Source organism: Sminthopsis crassicaudata, chromosome 3, assembly GCF_048593235.1.
Source record: "Sminthopsis crassicaudata isolate SCR6 chromosome 3, ASM4859323v1, whole genome shotgun sequence".
NCBI lineage: Eukaryota > Metazoa > Chordata > Mammalia > Dasyuromorphia > Dasyuridae > Sminthopsis > Sminthopsis crassicaudata.
The window spans coordinates 132099752-132122861 of NC_133619.1; positions in this window are offsets into that span (position 1 = coordinate 132099752).

Sequence of the window (23110 nt, forward strand, 5' to 3'; positions counted from 1 at the left end):
TTTTTTTTTCCTTTTTATCTTTTTTATGTTTCTTTTGAGTTCTGTGTTTGGAGATTTAATTTTTTGTTCAGTTCAGGGTTTTTCATCAGAAATAGGGGCAATTTATCTACGCTATTGAATGCCCATCTTTTTTCCTGAAAGATAATGATCATTTTAGCTGTATAGTTTTTTCTTGATTTTTATCAAAGTTCCTTTGTCTTTCAGAATATCAGATTCCAGATCCTTTGATCCTTTAAGGTAGAAGCTGCTAGCTCTTGGGTAATCCTTATTGTGGCTTTTTGGTCTTTAAACTGTTTCTTCCTGGCTGCTTGTAATGTCTTTTCTTTGGTTTCATACTTCTGAAATTTAGTCATGATATTCCTTGGGAATTTAATTTTGGGGTCTTTTTCAAGAGGTGATTGGTGAATTCTTTCAATGGCTATGTTACCTTCTGATTCTAAGATACCAGAGCAATTTTCTTTTATGATTTCCTGTATGGTAATGTCTAAGTTATTTTTTTTTTAATCCTGGCTTTCAAGAAGTACAATAATCCTCAGATTGTCTTTCCTAGATCTGTTTTCCAGATCACTTGTTTTTCCTAAGAGGTATTTCTTATTTACTTTTATTTTTTTCATTTTATTTTTATTTTTTTTTGTTTTTATTTGATTCTTGGAGTATTATTGATTCATTCACCTCCATTTTATCAATTCTGATTTTTAGTGTATTTTTAGTCAATTACCATTTTTAGCTCCTTTTGCATTTGGTTAATTGAATATTTTTGTCCATTTCATTTTTTTCCATTTCACAAATTTTGTTTTTGATTGAATTATTGTATTTTTCATATCTGTTTTGTAGAGTTTAATATGCTTTTTCCAATCCTTCTTGCAATGATTTAATTTCATTTCTCCATTTTTCTTTTAAGTATGCTTTAAGATTATTTATGCAATCTTCTCAGAAAGCAAGGTGAAATGGAGGCCAGCTCTTATGTTTCTGTGGCTTCATCTGAAGTTGATTTGCCTTTAGGAACTTCAGGATTTTAAGCTGTTCTTCTCTCTCTCCACAAAAGCGGTCTATGGTGAGAGTTCTTTTTGATATTTGGTTCATTTTTTAAGGGTTGAGGTGTGTTTTTAATTGAAAGGAGTGACAACTGCTTTACTTTGTCTTGGGGCATTTCTGCTAATTGACTTCAAGTGGTGGCTAATCTTGGTGGGTCCTGTGTTCTTCTGGGCCTCATTGCTTTACAATTTGTGTTTTCTAGAAAATCTGCTAAACCATCCGCTTGCAACAAGGACAGAGTAGCCTTAGAGGTTCATAGAAGATTCCTAAGTGCGTGAAAGCTGCAATGCTCAGCTTCTTAGCCTGGTCTTCTTATGCTTCAGTCTGTGCTCAACTGTATGTCCTCCTGCCCATTTGAAACAGATCTGTTCTGAAGTTCTTCCAAGATGTCTTCTTCTGAGAATATGTTGTACTCCAAATATTTGTGGGTTCTTTGACTCCAAAACTGTTTAGAGGCTTAATCAGCTGTTGCTTTGAGAGAAGGTCAGAGGAGGTCACTGAAAGTAATGCCTGCTCTCTGCCATCGTGGCTACATCTTCCTTCAATTAATTTTTTGTCTATTTTCCCCTGGCCTTTTATTGCTTGTGGTTTTTATTGCATCATGATCTTTAAAAACATGCATTTACTATTTCTCCCTTTCTGCATTTGATTTTGAGGGTTTTTTTTTTCTCTAATACATGCTTAATTTTTGTATGTTTCATGAACTCCTGAGAAAAAAAGTTAACTCCTTTCTCTCCTCATTCAATTTTCTCCAAAGATCTATCATACCTAACTTTTCTAATATTCTATTTACCTCCTTTACTTCTTTCTTGTTTATTTCAAGGTTTGTTTGACTTATCTAGTTCTGAGAGAACAATTTTGAGATCCCCAACTATTTCTTTTGTCTTTGGGAAAGACACATAACTCCCTACAAAATAAATTTGATTGAATGGAAATAAAAGCATAAAACTCCTTACAAAGTAGATATGACAAGGATACTAGCTTTTTGAAAAAAAGAATTTGTGAAATGGAAAAAAGTGCAATCAACTAAATAACTCATTTAAAATTAAATTTATTTGAGGTCTGTTCTTCTCTCCATAAAAGCAATTCATTATAAGAGTTCTTTTCATCTTTTTGCTCATCATTTTTAAGGCTTGATGTCTCCTTTTTATGCAAAGGAGTAACAGTTGCTTTAGTTTATGCTGGCACAGTTGTGCTGATTGACTTCTTGTGCTGTGTAATCAAAGCCATAGTGTTCTTCTAAGGCTCAGCATTTTACAAGTTGCCTTTTGTAGAAAATATGCCAAACCACTTGCTTGTAATTAAGTCAGAGTAGCTTAAGAAGCTGTAGGGGGAGGCACAATGCTCTGACCCCCTGCATCTTCTCCTTGCCTGACTCCCTGTTCTGTGGACTTGCTGGCAGACTGTCCTCTTGCTAGTTTGAAATAGACCTATTCTGAAATTCTTTCAAGGTATCTTCTTGAAATGTGTAATACGCCAAATATTTTTTGGGTTCTCTCACTTCAAAAATTATTTTAGAGGCTCAGTCTACTGTTGGTTTAAGAGAAGGTCAGAATAGGTCACAGAAAGTTATATCTGTTCTCTGACATCTTGGCTCTGCTTCCAAGTAAGTGGGCATTCTATATTTCTGAATTGATAAGTTTTACTGATAATTACTTAAGATAACTGAATATATATATATATATATATATATATATATATATATATATATTTAATGGCATTAAATCTATTTCTCTATTTTTTCCTGACAAAATTTTTTCTGTTATCATTAAGCTGCCAAAAGTTTCCAATCCCTTTTCCACTGAATTACTTTGTAAATATCAGGCCATTGATTTATATTTATCTTTCCCTCACTCCTAAACTATTGGAATCTAGGTCTGTCTTTTTACATAAAGATTTAGTGTTTGTTACAGAAAAAAAAAATAAGTGAAGGATACAGTTTTGTCTGAATCATGATTATTCTTCTTATGAGAGATAATAAAACTGATGTAAGATTTGAGTACTTCTGTCTTCTATCTGCTATTTTTTTAAATTATTGTTACATTGACCTTGAATAATGACCCTACACTTTCTATCCCTTCTTTATATTCTTTCTGTTCTAGACAGTCAGTCAGAGCTAACCATAGTTTAAAACAACAATAAAACAAAATAAAAAAAAACAGAAACAAAAATTTTTATTATCGCTATAATCCATCATTTGTTTTAACTTATTCTTACAGTGTTCCTAAGACAGAAGAATGTTATTCCCCCATTTATTCTCATTTACCCATATTTTCTTCTATCTCATATATGTGTGTAATCATTGCTATTGGTTATACTCACTTTTGTCCCTGAAATTATTATTTTTTCCTGTGGTCCCAAGATGATGACAATTTAGAGAACAGCAAGAAGATTAGTAGAGTATTACTCCTGATTGGCAAGTTTCCATCCTCTCACCAGGGAATAATCAGGACTACAGCAAATGTGTGTTCAAAACAGGAGGAAGCTATTTGAGAGGAGAAGGTGATGTGGAAAGATTTAGTTTGCTTCACAAAACTAACTTCTAAACAATTAATACTCCCTGGACAAGTAGGACAGTATAGACGATTCAATGGAACACTCTGTCAGAGAGACAGGAGGCAATATAAGCCAGACAACATGAATTACTACTACCACTATCTAGCCTCAGACAATTCAGGATTCTGATTCCAAGAACCAGTGAAATAACAATGGTTTTCGTCCATTTCTTTAAATTATCATCCAGAGGTACAACTCCTATGTATTCACAACCTGGAAATTGATCCTGTGGTTGCTACAGTCAGACATCCTGAAAAACTGTCCAAAACATATTTTTCTTACCAAGTAAGTATTGTTTGTATGCTCCTTAGAGATAGAAGTAGAAATCAGCATAAGATGGAGGTGGGAATGTGGGTGGAGAGGACCACAAGGACGGATGAATGAAAGAATGAATAGGTGAATGAATGAATGAATGAATGATTTTTTTCAAGTTTTAACTATATGCAAAGTAATATATCAAGTGTTGGATATCCAAAGAGAAAAATAAGACAATCTGGCCCTTAAGGATCCATATTCTAAGAAGCAAGACAACACATATGAAAAGCTTTAGCAACTGTCAGATGGAAAGGCCTCAAGTTCCCTGTAGTACATTGGCAAAGAAAAGGATAACAACTCTCCCTTAATGATATTTATATTAAGAAAATCATTGCCTATTTTTAATGTTGCTCCATTTAACAATGCCATCGATTTACATAACAAAGAGGATTTTTGGAGGATCTTTGGAGGATCTAGCTTTTACAGGAAAAATTCCCATAAAGAAGAAGTATCCCAGAATGATAACTATAAAAATAGGCTGAAACCATTCCCATTCTAAAATATCTTAAAATAATGAATAATGAAATCATGAGTGTTTGAGAGGAGATGGGCAGTGAAAGTATTGGTAGTAATCCATGTTATTTAGCACACATTGCTTCCTGTCTTTCCCCTAAGATATCTCACTTCTTCAGCTATGTTGTCCTATCTGTCTTGTGAGTAACTTATTTAGAAGTTCAATATTTGGCTGGCCCCTTCTCCAAAGGAGTTGACTTCCTGTATAATGGCTATGAATGCTGGATGGAAAGAAGACAAGTGGTCTTTTTATTATAGGACAATTTATTCCAGGGATCTTGTGTTCATCAGACTATTGGTTGCAAGTTATAGCTATTGTGGATTTTTAGTGATAGGGGAAGTAGTCTTCTTCTCTACAATGATTTCTCCTCAATGATGACTATAGAATTTGAACTGGATTAAAATGCAATATTTGGGAGAACATTTTTATTCCTGAGGCTCATGGTCTAAGGATTCTTGACTATCACCATTAGGGTTTAAGGAGAAATGATGATCAAGATGATATCATCTAATTCTTCCCATGGTTCCTCACTAATTCACTTAAGTTGAGCTACCCAACCCATGACAAGATGCCTAGATTAGTATTGCTTTGCATGGGGAAGTAAAAATAAGCTGAGATATGTAGTATGAAACTGATTAGAAATAATTTAACTAAGGTTAGCTAAATTTCACTCACTCCAGCTACTTTAGGAGTTACAAAGTTGTGTCTACTTACCTAGAAATGCATTAAAAGAGAAATGATCTCTGGAGATCTGTTCAAGAGCATCATTGTTCTAGATATGGAAAAGAAATGTAATAGCAATGTAGAATCCAAAATAATCATTACCTAATGTATGGAATCAGGCTTAAGGGAAACAGTATATAAGTCACCTTGAACTATTACTGCAATGAAATACAACTGATTTGGTTTTCAAATTAAGTTTCATCTATTTGCTAGCTAAGTATATTGATCAAGTCACTGTATATTTGTTTTCGTATGTGTCACATGGGGATAATGGCACTCACTTTATAAAGTTATAAGAATAAAATGACTTAATATTTTAAAAAATAAGTGTACTGCCTGTCTTATAAATATGATTTTGAAATGCTGTATCTGTTCCTTCTTGTGTACCATATGTAAGCCTACATTTGTGTAACACATCTTCTATAAATCCATGTTTATCAATTAGTTTATTGTACATGTGCATTATTTTCTTAATGACCTGCTTTTCTACCCAAAGTAGTATATATGGAACACACACACATATGTATATGTATATGTGTGTGTCTGTGTCTGTGTCTTTGTGGCTGTGGCTGTGTGTGTATTCAGTTATTGAAAGTTAACTATCCCTCTTGCAATGAAATTTCCTACAGAATTTTTCATCACTAGAAAATTCTTCTGAACTATTAGTTATTTTGTTTGTCATTTTATAGACACAACTATGTCACAGGAAGAAAAAATATTTTTTTCAGGGAGTTGAGAAACGTCTCTTTTCTTATGCTAGCTAATATTCACATGGGATTTTAAAAGCACTAAACATATATAATTTCTTCCTTAGAACAAATTTGTGAAGTGTTTATTATTCGCTTTTGATAGAGTTGAGTGGTTTATGATAGCAAGTGGCTAATTGTGGGAAGTTAATAAATCATACTGACTCCATCTTAAAAATCAGTTCTGGAGCTATGTCAGTTCCCATCCTGTGAGAAAACTCTACTCAGTTGTAGAAATTGGGGGGACAATAGTTTCTCATTGTTTAAACCTATCCCTGAATGTCTGGGAAAATGGACCTGCTGTTTAGAGACAGATAATAAAAATCTTAAATCATTACCCAAAACACACTCAAAATCAAAGATTAATGTAAGGAATTTTCTTACAGTTGTGTGTCTTATGAAACTCATGTTTTGTCGGAAAATTGATTTAATAAATCGTTTCCATGTTCCTTTGCTTTTTTTACTAATTTTTAGGAAAAGTGGGATACTTCTTTTTTTCTGAATTCAGGATATTACACTTGTTCACTCTCCCTCTCCCAGTCTAGAAAGTGCCTAATCTTTCATCTAATTAGAAAGTTGATTACCTAATATATGTTCCTTTTAATTGACTTTATTAGGTAAATTATTTTAATTTATAAAATATGTATCTCTTAGGTCTAAGCTAAAGTGATCTGCTTCTATTTTGTTGACCTATTAGATGTACTGCCTAATAATCTTACATTTCAGAAAATTGAATCTTTGTTTGCACAGTCACCTAATATTTTACCTGATACAGTTTTATATGGAAGAAAAAACTGAGGCTGAAAGAAATTAAAAGACTTTCTTAGTGTCAAAAAGCCATTTCTTTTAGTATTTTGTAAAGCTAACTCTTAAGTCAAATTGGTCATTTGGCATGCTTATTCCATTTTGAAGTTGTATGTCTACGTAATCCATAATAATCCAGTTTATAGAGAACACATAGATCAAGATAAATGCAATCTTAACTTCACTGACCACTATGGTTTCCTACTTTTGCTTTCTTAGTTCCCTTCTTTCTGCCTTCAAGAGGGAAAAAAGTAAACGTTCTACAAAGTGAGCAGTTAGCATATAAATTCATTATTTCAATTTATGCAGGGTCTTATGTATAACATTAAGCTTTCCATTTGAACAAGTTACAAACTATCTGAAAGTCTGCCTGCATTCTCCTATAGATAACATAGATAACATCTGCCTAATGTTTTGAAGGTATTTATTTAAATTATTTTATAATTCATGAATATCTTGAAAGTGTGTCATAGGTACAAATTTCAACTTAATATAATCAAAATGATAAATTTGACACTCAATAATGTATTCCAATTCTTTCTTGGCCAAAAATCCCTTCTTTCTCCACAAATCTGAAAGGTAAACTATCCTTTATTCTTCTAATTTGCTTATAATATTACTCTTTATGTTTAATCATGAAACCATTTCTCCCCTATCTTGGTATTTGGTGTTAGAAGATCAATCATACTAATTTCCAATTTCCCCAGCAGCTTTTGTCAAATAATGAGTTCTTATCCCCAAAGTTGGGGATTTTGCTTCTAATCATTACCTCCCTCAAATAGCTCTCCTTTTTTTTTTTTTTTTACAGTCCCTCCCCCTTTCTTATACCATTCCCATACTATTTCAGTTTTTTCTTCTATAAACTTTCCTATTTCCTTTCCCCTTTGCCCCTCCCACTTTCCTATAGAGTAAGCCAACTTTCTCTGTCAATCTAAGTATATTTGATAATCTCTTTTTAAGAGAAACCTGATGACAGTAAGATTCACACAATGATCATCCTCCTCCCTTCTTTCCCTCAATTGTATTTTTTTTTTGCTTCATCATGAAATGTAATTTATCTCATTTTACCTTCATTTCCTCTTCCTCCAGTACAATCACATTTTCACTTCCAATTTCTTTTTTGTATTATCACAATAAAATCAAATTATACCTGCATCTTCTAAGTATACCCATAACAGAAATACAGTTCTGAAGAGTTCTTCCTTTTTTGACTTTTTTGCTTCCCTTGTGTTCTATATTTGCAGATCAAATTTTCTATTCAATTCTGGTCTTTTCATAAGAAATAAATGAAATTCACTTGTATTATTGAACATCCATCTTCTTCCCTCAAAGAAAATGCCCAGTTTTCCTTAATAGTTGATTCTTGGCTTTAATCCAAGTTCCTGTGCCTTTGGGTATATTACATTCCAGGTCCCTTTATCCTTTAAAATGGAAGCTGAAAGATCCTGGGTAACGCTGATTGTAGGTCCTCTATATTTGAATTGTTTCTTTCTGGCTGTTTGCAGTAGTTTCTCTTTGATCCGATAATTCTGAAATATAGCTATGATAGTCATTGGAGTTTTCATTTTGGGATCTCTATTAGGAAGTGTTGGTAAAATCTGTCAATGAAATCTTTACTCTCTGATTCTAAGACATCAGGGGAGATTTCCTGAAAGATAATGTCCAAGTTCTTTTTATCCTTATGGTTTTCAGGAAGTCCAATAATTCTTAGATTGTTTCTCAAAGGTCTACTTTTCCAGGTTAGTTGTTTTTCTAATCAAAACCAATGAAGACAAGATTAGAAGGGAGGCAATAATCTGTGAAAACATTGTTTCAATCAAGGGGTGCAATAAAGGCCTCGATGCTAAAATATATAAAGACGATTCCAATTTATAAAAATTCAAGACATTCTCCTGTTGATAAATGGTCAAAGGCTATGAGCAGACAATTTTCATATGAAAAAATTAAAACCATTTCTAGTATTGTAAAAAAAGTGCTCTAAATTTCTATTGATCAGAGAAATGCAAATTGAGATTTCTCTGAGATACTCACCTCTCATACTGGTTAACATGACAGGAAAAGATAATGATGAATGTTGCATGGGTTGCAAGAAAACATTATTGGTAGAACTGTGACTGGATCCAGCCATTCTGGAGAGCAATTTGGAACTAGGCTCAAAAGATTATCAAGCTGTGCATACCCTTTGATCCAGCAGTGTTTCTATGGGCCTATATCCCAAAGAGATCTTAAAGGAAGAGAAGGGACCACATGTGCAAAAATTTTTGTGGCTGCCCTTTTTGTAATGGCAAGAAACTGGAACTGAGTGGATGCTCATCAGCTAGTTGAATGGCTGAATAAGTTATGCTATATGATTATTACAAAATATTATTGTACTATAAGGAACGATTGGCAGGAGTATTTTAGAGAGGCCTGTAGAGAAATGGGCAGAACCAGGAGATCATTGTACATAACAATAAAATTATACAATAATCAATTCTGATGGACAGGGCTCTTCTCAACAATGAATTTATTCAGGCTAGTTCCAGTGACCTTACAATGAAGAGTCCTCTGTACCCAAACATAGAGCTGTGTGAACTGAATTTGGATCACAATATAGCATTTTCCGGTTTTTGTTGTTTGTTTGCATTTTGTTTTCTTTTTCTTTTTTTTTCCTTTTTCATCTTATTTTATTATGCAGCATATTTGTGAAACTATGTATAGGAGAAATGCATATGTTAAACATCTAATAGATTTCTTGTCATCTAGGGAATAGGGTGAGTGGAAGGGAGAGAAAAAAATTTTGAACAGAATATTTTGTAAGGGTGAATTTTAAAAATTATCCATGATATATTTTGACAACAAAAATCTTTAATTAAAAAAATATGTCAAAAATATGTCATTTGATCATCAGTTCAATCCTATGATGCATCCTTATTTCACCTATAGCAAATGAAAAATGATCCTCTGTTGGAAGAAGGTTAAGAATTATAAAATGTACTAAAACATTTGCTGAAGAAAAATCAGATGAGTCTTCAATTCAGTTCTAGAATAAATTAAATGTCCATTTGAAGTTCCAGTCTATCAGATTTGCTACCTAAGTGGAGTTGTCAGCCAACCACTTACTATAGTATCTATAAAAGATAATTTTAATCATGTAGACTTGAGGGTAGCAATAGGTTAATTTGAATATTATAATTTTAAAAACTCAAATATTAAAGAATTGTTCATATATGGAAATATACATATATCTGCTTTGATTATATAATATATGTTGTATTTCCTCTCCTTGGTATGTCCCTCTCACTAAGTTCCCTAATTCTTCATGAAACCAAGAAAATCATTCAGCTTAATATCATTAAAGTTTATATATTCCCTTTGATATAAAATAAAACATTCCAGGATAAATTATTGTAGTAATTAAGATTATTTACTTTCTTCAAATGATTCTTTGTATAAATTAAAGGACCTTAATTAAAGAAAATATCTCCCCTCTTTTACTGTCATTACGATCTCTTTATATAAAACATCTTTCTATATACCCATATATATGTATGTGTATTGTGTATATATGAGTATATATACATATACATATGTATGTGTGTATATATACATATATAGGCATTTCAAAATAAGCTTTATTTCTTTTTACTAGTTATAGGAATGCAAACATTTGTGTATGCATATGTGGTAAGTAAATATTATATATATATATATATATATATATATATATATATATATATATATATATATATGTGTATGCATATATATGTATGGATATATGATATATCCATCTGAATGTAAACACACAAATATATATGTATATACATATATATGTAGATATGTATATATCCCAAATCTAAATAATATACAGATCAAGAAATAATATGAAAATTACATTGATTGGTTTCTTTTATACTCTATGGCCATAGACAAATAAACCACATGTTTTGGGGTTAATAACATTATTAGCACCCTGTATATATAAAAGTTCACTTCAGTATTCTTTAGTATGCTTAAATCATTTATTCTTAGCATTGCATAATAAATAATAAGTTATGTTCTCCCATATTTTCATGTATATAATGCAGAAATATAGTATAAAGCTTCCTCAAGCCAACATGATTATTTTTTAGAAGCTATAAGTTCAGAAAGTATAAATTAAAAATAATTTCATTGGAAATGGCTTTGCAACCCTACATGAATCTGCTGAATTGAAAAGTGCCCAGCAGAGCTGATTCTATTTCCTGACCCTATCCTGTAAGCACCAGGTCAGACACTGGATACAGACACATAGAAAATGGTGCAAAGAAGCCATAAAGTTATCTAAGCTCTTCTCAGTTTTCCTTATAATCAACATTAAATCGAATGTCTAAAAGTATTCTGGAGTGAAAAAATCCACAAAGAGATGGAGTGAAAAAGTTTTCCAGTCAAAGGTCACTTAGCATAGCTTCAGGAAGCTCTGTTTCACTTGCTGGGGGGAAAGCAGTGGAGCCCAACACAGTGGGGTTCTTGCAAGACAGAGGGAGGTTCTTAGTCTCAGAGCAGAAACTCAAAGTCCTGGCTCAATAAGTTAATGACACAGAAGGCCTGTTGTGAGGTTTCAGACCCAGTGCAGTGATATTTGTAGCGGCTTTTCTTTGTGGTGGCAAAGAATTGGATATTGATGGGATATTTGTCAATTGAGGAATGGATGAACAAGTTGTGCTATATGATTCTGATGGAATAGCATTGTGCTGTAAAAATGACCAGCAGGATGATTTCAGAAAGCAAAAAAAAAAAAAAAGCAAAAGGACTTATGTAAACTGATGCAAAGTGACATAAATAGAACTATCAGAACATTGTACATAATAAAAATAATACTCTATGATGAGCAACTATGAAAGTTAGGTTTTCTTTGTGAAGCAACAATTCAAGAGATATCCAGTGGACCAATGGTGAAAGATGTTATTCGTTTCTTGGTGGAAGAGGGTGAAGACTGATGAAATTTAAATGGACACTGAAGTATATGTTTTTCGTTTTCTTACCTTTATTATTATTTTTATTGAAGTCCTTTTCTCTCAAAAAATATCATATGGATACATTTTTGTGCTTGCACAGATATAACCTTTATCAAGTTGTTTACTATCTCAGGAAAGGGGAAAGTAAAAGAGGGAGGGAGGGAAATTGAACTTAATTATTTTTAAGAAAAATGTAAAAATTATTTTAAAATTATTTGTTAACCTGAAAACAAAGAATAAGTTATATTTCACTATTATCTAGAAAAACTGCCTAATATTCTTCTATAGTATATTATAGAAATAAAAAGAATCTACACATCATCATCTGAAAAAAAATCTAAATAAGCACACCAAAGTATATTATAGCCAAATTCCAGAAGTCCAAGTTTAAAGATAAAATGTTTTATATAATCAGAAATAAACTATTCTTGAGCAACAGTAAGAATCACACAAAATTTAGTTCTCACCACCTTAATGGAGTAGTAAACTTAGGATGCTATATTGCAAAAACAACAACAACAACAACAACAACAAAAGCTTACTTATAGCCAAGAAGAACCCAGCAAAACTGAGTATTATCCTTTAAGAGGAAAATGGAAGACATTTATCAGGGGAGAGAAAAATGGGTGGAGGTTATTGGCAATGCCTGAACCTTATTTTCATCTAATATCTTGTATAGAGGAGGAAATATACATACATACATATATATATATATATATCACTAATGTGTATATGTATGTACATATATGAATAAGTATGTTATGTACATATATGCATGTATACATGTACATAATGGTAATAAAAAAATTATGTTACCCATTATGGAAGAAGGCAGAAAGGGACTAAGAGAAAAAGTCTGGAGGATAAAAGGAAAAGAAGATGAAAGAAAACCAAAGTAGACTTTTAGAGGAGAATGATAAACAGAAAGAATAAAAAACAGAATCAAATAGATTGAAGGGAAATGCAGGATTAGTAACCATAACTATAAATATGAATGTGATAAACTCACTATAAAATGGAAGTGGATAACAGAAATGATTTAGAAAATAGAATGCAACATGTTGTCTACAAGAAACACAAATGAAATAGAAAGACAAAATGATTTATAAGGAATTGAAATAGCTCTACTCTACTTGAGTTGCAATAAAAAAAGAAAGGCAGTGATAGCAATCAATATCTCACACATAGCAAAAAAACCAAAAAGAGGCCTAATTTAAAAGCTTAAGTAGAGGAATTATATCTTGCTAAAAGGTACCACACACAGTGAAATAATGTCAATACTAAATATATGCACAAAATGGCACAGCATTCTAAATTTTAAAGGAAAAATTAAATGACTTATAGATGAAAAACACAGAAAAAGTATATTGGTAAAAGACTTCATCTTTTCTCTTTCACAACTAGATAAAACTAAGTATAAGATAAATAAGAAAAATTTAAATAAAATGAATACAATCTTTAAAAAGTGAGATATGGCATATATTGAATTTAACATATACTTTATCATATTTAACATGTATTGGTCTACCTGCCATCTGCGGGAGGGGGTGAAAACAGGGGGAAAATTGGAACAAAAGGTTTTGCAACTGTCAATGCTGAAAAATTACCTGTGCATATATCTTATAAATAAAAAGCTATAATATTTTTTTAAAGTTAGATATGATAGATCTCTGAAGAAAACTGAATAGAAAAAAGCCTTTGTTTTTTTCTAAAGTGTACGTTGTACCTTCACTAAAATTAATAACGTGCTAGGGAAGTATAAATTTAAAATAATAACCTAATCTTAAAGAATAAGTAGCTCAAATAACAAATCATAGAAGTTATAAATATTATAAAGAAGATGACAGCAAGGAAACAATATTGAAAATTTTGTGTAATGTAAGCAAAGCATTACTGGAAAAAAAATTAGATCTCTAAATATGTATATCAGAAAAGAAAGACCAAATCAATGAATTGACCATGCAACAACTACAATGACAAAAATTAGATAAAGAACAAATAAAAATTCCAAAATTAAGCCCAAATTAAAAATAGTGAAAATCAAAGGAAAGATTAATCAAATAAAAAGAGATGAAAACATTGTACACAGGACAAAAAATAGGTAAAAATAAAGTAGGAGATAGTTTTGTGGGGGAGGGGGAAGTACATACATCATAGATTAATTTGATTTGAAAGAGGAAAAAATAAAATCACTAATATAAAATTTTTAAAAAGATGAATGCCCAACGGTGAAGATAACATTGAAACAATTTTATGAGTATTATTTGTCTAATTATGTATCAAAAAAACCTAACAATGTAATAGGAATGGGTTAATAATTGCAAAATTATCAGTGGCCTAGATTAACATAAGAGTTAGTAGAATAGATATTTGTCTGTCATTTTGTTCACATGGTAATACAGTATTGTTATTCTCATTTTTCTTTCTTTCTCTTATCCTTTTTATATTTCTTTTTCGTTCTTCTCTCTCTTTCTCTCTTTATTTCATTCTTCTTTCTCTGTCTCTCTGTGAGTCTGTCTCTTTCTCTGTCTCTTTCATTTGTGTGTCTGTGTATGTATGTGTCTTGACTATGATGATTATTCTATTTCTTCTAAAGAACTTTTGCTAACAGTTATGACAACTTCCATATTAAAGGAGTGGAATACTGAGAAAATATTTCAGAAAGCAAAGAAATAAAGATTACAAACAAGAATAACCTATCTAGAAAAACTGAGTAAAATTCTTGGGGAAATGATTATCTATGGAATTAGAAGATTTGTAATCATTACTAATTAAAAGATCCAATTTGACCTTCAAATACAAGACTCAAGAAAAACATGAAAAGATGACTATAAAAATGAAATCATAAGGCACTTAATGAGGAAAAATTAAGTAAGGAAGTAGTAAGGAAAATTATTTTTAAAAAATGTTACATATAACTACTAAGAATATTGTCATGTTAGGGCAATTGGAAGGAATCTACTCAGACAGAGGATATAGGTACAAATCCATTATATTGAAATAATATTTTAAATAAAGCTTTTAAATTTCAAAACATGTTAAGTGATATGAGTAGAACTAAGAGCATGGTATACATCAACAATGTATATTATACAATGTTTTCAACATTCACCCTAGAAAAACTTTGTGTTCCAAATTTTCCCTCTCTTACCCTAACCCCTCCCCAGATAACAAATAATACTCTCTCTCTCTCTCTCTCTCTCTCTCTCTCTCTCTCTCTCTCTCTCTCTCTCTCTCTCTCTCTATTTCTCTCTCTCTCTCTCTCTCTGTATATATATATATATATATATATATATATATATATATATATATATATATATATATATATATATATATATATATATATATATATATATATATATATATATATATATATATATATTATATTTATAAAACGTGAAATTCTTCTATAGATATGTCCATATGCTACACACACACACACACACACACACACACACACACACACACACAATAGATCAAAAAGAAAAAAAATGAGAAAGAAAACAAAATGAAAGCAAAGAACAATCAAAAAACAAATTGAAAATACTATGCTGTGATGCACACTCAGTCTCCACAGTCCTCTCTCTGGGTGCAGATGACTCTCTCTATTACAAGATTATTGGAACTGGCTTTAATTACCTAACTGTTGAAAAGAGACAGATCCATCTCAATTGATCATTGTATAATTATTATATATATATATATATATATATATATATATATATATATATACATATATATGTATATATATATATATAACATATAATATAATATTGTATAATATACATTGTTGATGTATACCATGCTCTTAGTTCTACTCATATCACTTAACATCAGTTTATATAACTCTCTTTAGACCTTTCTGAAATCACCCTGCTTATCATTTTTATAGAACCAATGATATTCCATAATATTCATAACTTATTTAGTCATTCTCCAACTGATGGTCATGCAGTCATTTTTCATTTTCTTGCCAATACAAAAAGGACTATACTAAACATTTTTGCACATGTAAGCCGTCATCCCTTTTTTATGATCAGAACAGACACTGCTGGATGAAAGAGTATGCACAGTTTACTAACCCTTTGTGCAAAGTTCCATATTCTTCTCCAGAATGGCTGAATCAGTTTACAACTTCACTAACAATATTTTAATATCCCAGTTTTGCAACATCCTCTCTAACACTCATTATTGTTGTTCCTGTCATCTTATTCAATCTGAGAGATATGCTTCAAGCTTGATTTAATTTTTTTTCTCACCAATAGCGATTTTGATCATTTTTCATGTGATTAGAAATGTTTTTTTTAATTTCTTCATCTGAAAAATTTTTATAGTCTTTGAACATTTACCAACAGAAAAATAGATTGCAATCTTATAAATTAAAAAAAAAAAACTACATATTTTAGAAATGAAACTTTTATCAGAACCCTTTGATATAAAATTTTCCCAGTTTACTGTTTACCTTCTAATGTTGTCTATATTAGTTTTGTTTGTATAAAAACTTTTTTAATATTAAGTAATCAAAATAATCAATTGTGCATTCCATACTGTATTCTAGTTCTTCTATGGCCACAAATTCCTTCTTTCTCTACAGATCTGAGAGGTAAACTAGCTATCTCCCTATGTCTATCTTTATATTTTCCTCAATTCAATTTTAAATAATATTCTAATATTAATAATTTAATACCTCAATTAATTCAGCCATTTCCTAAATGATTGATGCATGACTTATTTACAAATGTGTTGTTATTCTCAATTCCAATATTTCTGTCCCCATTTTGGCTGTTACTATGTAACTTTCCTTTTTATTTTTCCAGTAGTAATTTATTTTCTAAATACAAGCAAAGATGGCTTTCAACATTTGTTTTTGTAAAGTTTTGTGTTCCAAATTTTTCTTCCTCCTGTCCTTATCTCCCCATTTCCCAAGACAACAATAATATGACATAGGTTTTATATATGCAATTATTTTAATTTTTTCCATATCTGTCATAACATTGTGTTTTTAAAGACATGTAGTGGGGCAGCTAAGTGGCACAGTGGATAAAGCACCAGCCCTTAAGTCAGAAGGATTATAATCTTTCTTTAGTATTTGACACTATTGATCATTTTGGATACCCTTACTTTCTATGATATCATATTTTGTTCTTGTTTTCCTTCTCCCTTGTATACTTCTCAGAATACTCTTCATTCTCCCTAATTTTTCATCAACACCATTTTCACTAATTATAAGTGTCCCTCAAGGCTCTGTGAAGTCTTCTTATAGTATGTCAAGGTTTTGTGCTGAAGCCTTTTCTTCAATAATATTTCACTTTTTGCTTTCATCAGCTTTTATTGGTTTAAATTTTATCCTTATGCCAATGACTTCAGGTTTGTTGTGTCTGTTGTGCATCTCTCTTCGTATTTATTTTTTCATAAAACATATTCAACTGGAAATCTTAAAAGGTATTTTAAATTTATCTTCCCCCCAAAACAAACACCCCCGCATACACATACACACCAAAACACCTTTCTAGGGAACATTTCTTTTTCTGTGAAATATATCACTATTTAAGTACCACAAAAATCAGCATTATTTTCAATTTTTCACTGTTATTTCTAACAACTGCATAGCAAATATTGTTCCTTTTGTCTTTACAACCTTTTTATACAAATCTTCATATAATTGATAATCAACTTTAGGCACTCATCATAAATCAACTGAATATTGGCACTAGATTTTTAATTGAATTCTGCTTCAAACATTTTTATACTTCAGTCCATCCTATATATAAATGCATGTGTATTTTTCCTGTAGCATAAATTGAATGGCATTTTGGGTAAATTTAGCTCTAATAGTTTCTTGTTAAGTTAAGAATGAAACATAAATTACTTTGGCATTTAAAGTCTTTTCTAATACTACCCTTCCCCACCCACTAGCTTTCAAATACTTTTACTCTTTATTCTTCCATCTCCCCATCTCCTGCCACCCATGGACATCATGATTTTGACAAATATCCTACTTCTCTTACTGCAAGACACTCCATTTTCTGACTTTGTACTGAATTTCTTTCAAATTTGAGAGGTTCTACTCTGCATTTCCACCTTTAAGTTTCTCTTATTTTCTAAAAGAATAAGCTCAAGAATGAGGATTATGGGAAAATGTTTATGTAGTTCAGAAAATTCCAAGTCCTCCAGAATTCTCATACCAACAAAACAAAGCAAAATTTTGTCTCAGACTGTATATAAAGTAGTGAAAAATAAATAAAACTAGGATCAAACCAGGGGTCTACCTGGGACAATCTGAGGAGAAGAAAAACCCCAGGATAGAGGATTAACTATTTTGAAATATTAACACCTCCAGGTGTTTATTAAATATTAAATATTTAAATTATAAAATATTAAAAAATTAAATATTGTATATTTGCTATTCATGAAATAGCAAACAGGGAGTTCTGGGGTTACTTGGGTTCAGAGGTAGCCTCTATCCACAGGAATTTTCAGTTCTGGCCATGGGTCGGAATATCTATCTAGGAAGACTGAGGAACCTCTGCAGATTAAAGTTCCAGGTGTAGTGGTACTGCTGAGATGAGACCCTGAGCAAGAAGAAACCTGCACATCTAGCAAATGCTGAAGTAGTAGGTGAGAGTAGCTGGTGGCTTCAGTCTTTTATAGGAGTGTAGAGTTCTTAGTTTTGCTTTTCATGCTAGAGGGGAGGACTGAAGTGAAAGCAAGTCAAAGCAAGTCACCATCCCTATTCCAACCCTAGGACTAGAGGTCATAATATTACTAAATTTTTATTTAACAAAAAGAAAAAAAAAGGAGGGAGGATAAGTAGAGAAAGGAGAAAGAAGCAAATCATAGACAATTACTATGTTATTATGGAAGCCTGGGTTTCATTTTCAAAGGAGGATATTAAAGTAATAAAGAAAAGGCACCCCTACTCCAAAGAGGAATGCTAAATGGCTACCTGATCAAAAAGACTTCAAAAATGAGAGAGATTAAGGAAAAACTGAAACAAAAAAGGAAATCCAAGAAAAACAAGATTATGAAATGAAAGAAAAGGAGATCGTGAGTCATTAAGCACAAAATGAGTCTTTGAAACTTAGCACTGAACAAGTTATACATTATAAATAAGTTTATAAGTTAGTTACAAGTAAAGTTATGAAACCAAGAAATAATAAAACAAAAAAAGAAAGAATGAAAAAATAGAAAAGGATGTGAAACATAAACAAGTCATAAATGTGAAGAACAAATCAAAAAGAGGAAACAAGAATAATTCGACTGCCTGAAAGCTGTAACCAAAAAAAAAAAAAAAAAAGAAATTTGACACACTTATACAAGAAATAATCAAACAAAATTGTCCTGAAGGACTAGAACAAGAGGGCAAAAGATTAAAAGAAAAAGAAAAAAAAAAAGACTATACTGATCACTACCTCAAAGAGATCCTACAAGGAAAACATATAGAAATATAATTGCTAAATTTTTAAATTTTCAGATCAAAAATAAAATTGTATAGGCAATAACAAAATCAAATATGCTAGAGCTACATAAGAATGGCACAGAATTTATCAGCGCCTAAAATAAAGGCCTGAATATTCAATATATCAAACAAATTAATTGTGGCCAAACATGATTTTCAGTAAATTAAACATAATATAGAATTTGATATAAATAATTAACAGACTTTCAAATTTTTAGGACTTTGTCTCAAAGAAATCTGAACTCAATAGACAATTTAATTTTTAACAGCCAATATCAAAGACTAATTTCAAGGAACTTAAAAAGGACAAATTTTTATGTTTTGTACATGGAAATGTAAACCATTGGTCTAATCTTAACATTAGTAAATAGATAAGGATAGTCCAAAATAAAGACATGTTATGAGTCTAAAACTCAAAGCCATCTAGGAAAAGGTAAAAAGAGTAATTATGCTATACAAATGAAGTGCAATAGCAAGAACCAACAAAGAGAAATTAGATGAGAGATAGTTCTGAAATGGGTTAAAGAGGGAACAATACATACATACATACATAATACATAATGCATATTTATATACACATACATACATATGTATGTCTATACAGATATACAGGAAGAGAGGAAAAGAGAGAGGGAAAGAGGTTGGGGGGGGGAGAAGATAAGGAAAGGATGCACAAATTAGCAGGAGTTTAAGTAATTGTACAACAAATTAGAGGCTACAAATAGAGTAGAAGTCACCAGGGATAGGAAATAGGAGATATATGTGAAATACAACTGACTAGTATAGAATTTATGAGGAAAAAATTAAGAATAATAACCATTGATGTTAGACAAAGTCAAATTTAAAAGAGATTCAATCAAAAGGAAAACCTGAATTAAATGTTAGCCATATTAATATTGGTTTAGATATATGTGTATGTATGTATGTATACATATTTATATAGGTGTAGGTATATATGTATATGTATGTATGTTTGAGGTTTAAGTATGTGTATATAGATATAGTTATTTATTAGCTCATATCCTACTTTCCCCACTTATCCAAACTACATTGCTTTTTCTTCTGAGATTATCTTTCATTTACTGTGTAAGTATTTGGTATAGAATACATCCATTTATTTGTATATTGATTCCCCAATTTTATGTCAACTCCTAGCATTTTTTTAGGGTGAGCTTTCTTTGCATGACCAGTACTTAGCAAAGTGAGTAGCATTTATTAACAACTTGTGGATGAAATGACTACGTTGCTGTTGTTGCTATTGTTGTTTCTGTGTTTATTTTCAGTCATGTCTGACTTACAGTGATCCCATTGTGGGTTTTCTTGGCAAAGCTAATTGAGTAATTTTTAGTTCCTTCTCCAGCTCATTTCACTGAGACAAACAGGGTTAAGTGATTTGCCAAAGATCACAAATTACTGAGTGTCTGACTCCAGATTTGATCTCAGAAAGATAAATCTTACAGATATCAGGTCCAGCACTCGATCATCTGTATCACCTAGATGTCCAGATGACCAGTGAGTGCATACATAGAGGCATTTGTCCTAACTTTCAAAAAATTAGAACTGTCATCTAATGCCAAAACACTTGGAAAGTTAACTAACAATTAGAGAAAATACGTGTAAAAGAATTGATTTTGCTAGCAAAAATAATGTTATGTGGTTCATAGATTTATCCAATGATACAGTTATGTTTATAGGAATTTAAGAGATAATTTGTTCTGATTTCCTATTTTTACTGAAAAAGAATTAAGAAGAGTGTGAAACATAGTTCTTAGGCCTAGAAAGTTTTATTGTAGGACTGGAATTTAATCCTAAAGACATATAGGTCGGTACATTGGGGAAAAAAAAAAAAAAAGGTATATGGAAACATTATCTCATTTACAAAGAAGCAAAATGCAATGAAAATGGGGTAGTTAAGTAGGGCTTTGGATAGAGCACCAGTCCTGAAGTCAGAATGGCCTGAATTCAAATATGGTTTCAGACACTTAAAACTTCCTAGCTGTGTGACCATGGGCAAGTCACTTAATACCAATTGTCTCAAAAAAAAAAAAAAAAAAAAAAAAGGCAAATAAGTGAATAATGCAACAATTAAAAAATTTCAATGTGTGATTTAAAGATATAGATTAAATTGGAAACTTTCCAGGAAAAGTTATACTACTTTAATTAATCTTCTCAAAATTAGAATTGAAAAGGGTAAAACAAAGGGAGATGTGTTTGGAGAAAAGTTAAGGGGTGGAGTGTAGCAGCATGACATGAAGATGATGAGAAAGCAGCAGTGTGTCTCAGGCTACTTATTGAATATTACAATGATCCACAAGGTCAAAATAGTAGTAGGTAAGGACAAAAGTCCTTCTGACTCATTTTTTTGCCTTTAAAATTAATTGCAATGAGGTTGAAATAAAGTTGACTGCTTCTGCAAAACTTGACATAAAGCCCCAAAGAAATTGTTTGATTATTAATAAAATAGCATCAATGTTTACCTTATTTACCATTTACAATAGAACTTGTGGTGGTGAATAGGGAAGGAGAGATGCTGACAAATAACTATATAATTGGATTTTCAAAACTTTAGATCATATCTATCATAAGCATTGTGGTTACTTGAATTTCTACTTTTGCAAATTCAAATGTTACTTGCTTATTTTCTAACTTTCTAATCTTAAGACATTTTAAATAGAGAAGTATTTGAAACTTGATTTTTAAAAAAACTTAAAGTAACAAGATATTTTTGATGTGTGGATCTAATATAGGAAGCACTGGCTATTATTTTCCAGTTTTTTGAATTATATCCAAGTTTCATGCCCAGCCTTCATGAGCATTACTCATAAAGTGTTTTACTAAGGGAACGAAAAGAAATTGAATGGCACATAGAGAAAACTGGATTGCTTATTAAAAACATTGCCAGCTCATCCATCCTTAGAAGTATATTCAATTAGCTGCTAGATTCTGTTTGGCATTTAAGATGAAGTGTATATACATGGAAGACCCTGCCTCATACATACAGAATACATATAAACATTCAACTTGTTCCTTGATAATAAGTCTCAGGAAAGGGTGTTCTTATAGTCCACAAAGGAAGCTTTCTCTTATAAGTAAGACATATCCCTTTGATTCATAAATGACTCTTTCCTATTAAATAGGATACCAATCTCATTGACTTTTAGAGTTATCAGGGCTTAAAATGTTAAACATATGAATTACTTCCAATCACAAAAAAGCTAGATTACAAAAAAAAAAAAAGATGAATAAGTATATTACTGAGATATAATAAAAGTAGGACTCAGGATCATCAGATATCCTTGTTGGGATTTTATTCTCTTCTTTCATTCTTCTTAAGCAAAAAAGCTGAAGTTTGACTTCCCTTTAACTCAATGTGTGCTCTCAGTTGACCAAGAGAGAAGCCTCTCAGATCCTCTCTGTTCTGTGCCTGAAAGAAAGCCAGAATAGCAGAGATTTTTTTGCTCTGTTAAACTTATTCTTTCTAGTTTTCTTCTATTCTAGAAAATAAAGTAGCAGGTATCACAATGGTTTTTCATTGTCCCTCTGGCAATGGCTACTCTCCTGGAAAGTTAATCTCTGTGTTTTAGGAGTAGGATGGCCTAAATGGCTTTATGTTAATTAAGACCCTATCAGGCCAAGAAGAGGCAATTTATTACCATCCCCCTTTCAACGATAATTATTTTTGTTTGTTTTCAGAATTGTTAATTCTGAACAGCTATATTTAAATGTCCCATTTACATAACTACTTACATTAATTTACAAAATAATCTCCAATTTATTATTTCACATTCATAACATATAACATATGGCAAATATATAATATAAATTTATATTAATTATTATCTATAAAGGCAGATAGTTATATTACATGGCCCATTAGAATATGAGCTGCTTGAAGAAAGAGACTATGATTTTACAACTTTTTTACTAGTCCTTAATACAGTACTGGCCACATAATACACACCAAATATATGATGATGAACTG